Raw genomic sequence first — 2,707 nt, 5'->3', positions numbered from 1 at the left:
CTTACCACTTATATTCAAGTATAAAAGAGGCACCTCATTGGATAAACCAGTGTTGTCTCTTTACATAACAAGCATCTTTGTAAAGACTTAAATTAAATCATACCAAATTCGTAACTTGCTGCCTGTTACAAAAACAAATAATTTGTTCTCATTTTTTTTAAACTTGGATTTATGATACATTCTGTCATAGTTTTGCATTTCAGCCAGTGGTGTTATGGATCTAGGAAAAATGAATGGAACTGCAAACGTAGGTTTTAATTTACCATGTAATGCAATGTGGAAAGCATCTGGTTGGCAACACCTTGATTTTTCAGCATGGCAATGATTCTAAATTGAGTCGAACTATACCTGGACAGAAAAACCCACAATGGTAAGCTTTTGGTCATGGATTGGCCAACACAGAGCCCGTATCTCAACATTAATGTAGCAGTGTGAGATCATCATGACCAACATCCAAAGAAAAGCTTGGAATGTCCTTCAAAAACTAGTTACTAGTCCATGACAAGAAAACTTCAGGTTCAGACTGTCTTTAAAAGCAAAATTACATAATTTCCTTCATTAGGGATTAAGAAATTATTCTGATTCTGATTCAAAGCTGGTCAAGGGAAATACTGACTTTCATACCACAGAGTATCAGGGCCACATTAGGAAAAATATATATATTTTATTAATCATTTTGAGAATAAAGTCAAAATTCTATTTCAGGAAAAAAGTTGAAATGTGAAGATTCCTGTTGTGGTTTTAAGAAAAAAAAACACACAGCTGTTTTGCTCTATACAAAATGCCATCTGTAGTGAAATCAATTACACTTACAGTTACAAGGAAATTATCCCTCTTTTAGCACATAAATACTATGTGGTGATAATAATAAGGACGTTGAAAAAACGGTGCAGAAATCTGCATCTGCTCAGAACAAAAAAAGCACACAAACTCTGAGTTGGCCAGATTTGTACAAAGCAAAATGGCTGGCAATGGACAAATGCAAGGAAACAATGGTTACACTCTTCTGCAATAAAGAGAATGTATGTTGTATCACACAACACGACAGTGCCAAGGCATTTTGCATTTTGTTCTTAATGTGGCCCTAACACTCCTTTGTACTTTCAAGCTAATCAGACTTGTACAAACTCTGTTTTCCCCTAACATAGTGTGTCTCCATGTATGCACATTTCAATAAATCACTGAACTTATTCCCCATTTCCATTCCCCGTAGGTGGCTGAAGACTTTTCACACAGCACTGTCTATACATATTTAAATGTAATAATGGATTGCATAATCAGTCTTAATATAGCTTCATTTTAGCAGATTAGAAGTGATTGCGCTGGCTGGACCATTCTATTTCTCTCTCTAATTTTAGTCTGTGGCTGTAATGGCCTTTTTTCACCTCTTGCAGTTACAGGCCCCCCTCGAAAATGTGATGACAGATCTCAGTGGGTTTATCCTAGGAGTAATACATTTCACTAATATCACTATGTGCCACTTACCATTTTGTGAAGTGTTATCATGGCCACTCTAATGCTGTGTGTGGTGAAAGAAGTTGGTATTAAATGAGATACTTTTGCTCTGTGGTTCAAAACAGCCAGCAACCAAGACCTCTCGCTGTGGGTCACAATGCTCTCGATGTATTAATCCATTTAGCAGAAAGAACATATGGCATACTAAATGAGCCTTGACGTGCTGAGTGAATGCTTTATATAGCACAGGCGCTCAGAGAGAGTTATGCCATGTCTCTGTGCTGTGCTTTAAGGCATGGACAGCAAGGACTCAAGCAGAGAGCAACATCTCACAACTGAGAGATCACAGGTGTGGCCCTTGCATCTGCCTAGTCCAGCATTATACAACATAACATAAAGAGGGACTACCTGAACATTTTCACTTATTTGAATATTGTTGCTATGGCCTAAAAATGCTACAAAAACCTTTTGCAGTGCTCAAAACTCATACTAAACATATTATCCATGTGGACATCCTGGGTGTAAAGATAACAAAAAACAATGCGTGATGGCAGTAACTAACAGAGATGGGCAGTAACGCGTTATTTGTAATGCGTTACTGTAATCTGATTACTTTTTTTTCAAGTAACGAGTAAAGTAAGGGATTACTATTGCAAAAACGGTAATTAGATTACCGTTACTTTCCCGTAGGAATGCTGTGTTACTGCGTTACTAAAACCCTGATTTTTTTGCGAGAGACAGTGACGTAAGCGAGTGCGCCGTTAGTGACAACAGCGCACTCGCTTACGTCACTGTCATGAGACATTCTCAGATCAACAATGGATCATATATCGAGTGCAGAGAGAGTATGAGCGTGCAGCATTTAAAGCGTGGAAGTACTGACCTTACTTTGAGTTTGATTCCATAAAAAGTGACAAAAACATTAGCGTCCGTTGTGCGTGGGAAGAAAACTTCTTTTTACAGCGAAAAAAAAGCCCTAAACAAGCACTGAGTGCACAAGGACATAATGGGAAATTCACTCGCGGATTCTTCCATTCACCGCTGCGGCACACCTGCACCAGGGGAAACCTCCGCCTCCCCACTCCTGCTTTACAGGTGAAAATAGAGCAAAAGGACCGCTGAGTCTTTGACTTTATTTATTTTCTGCTGTGTTTTACTTGCTTCTGTTTGAAAGACTGAGTGTAAACACAATAAATATTTTATTTTATGTGCTGGAATGTGCAGAAAATAGGTTTAAATGTTAAACTAATTT

General features: G+C 38.1%; 1 protein-coding gene across 1 annotated transcript in view; it reads right to left on the bottom strand.

Annotated features, from left to right (window-relative positions):
* Window positions 1–2,707, bottom strand: part of LOC102199541 (cadherin-12-like) — a 107,257-nt gene that overhangs the window by 41,399 nt on the left and 63,151 nt on the right. The gene's annotated exons all lie outside the window — the stretch shown is intronic.

The sequence above is a fragment of the Pundamilia nyererei genome, unplaced genomic scaffold (assembly GCF_000239375.1).
Source record: "Pundamilia nyererei isolate P.nyererei 1_Seehausen unplaced genomic scaffold, PunNye1.0 scaffold00037, whole genome shotgun sequence".
Taxonomy (NCBI): domain Eukaryota; kingdom Metazoa; phylum Chordata; class Actinopteri; order Cichliformes; family Cichlidae; genus Pundamilia; species Pundamilia nyererei.
Note: the sequence above shows the minus strand (reverse complement) of the source record. Positions and strands in the feature narration are given on the sequence as shown.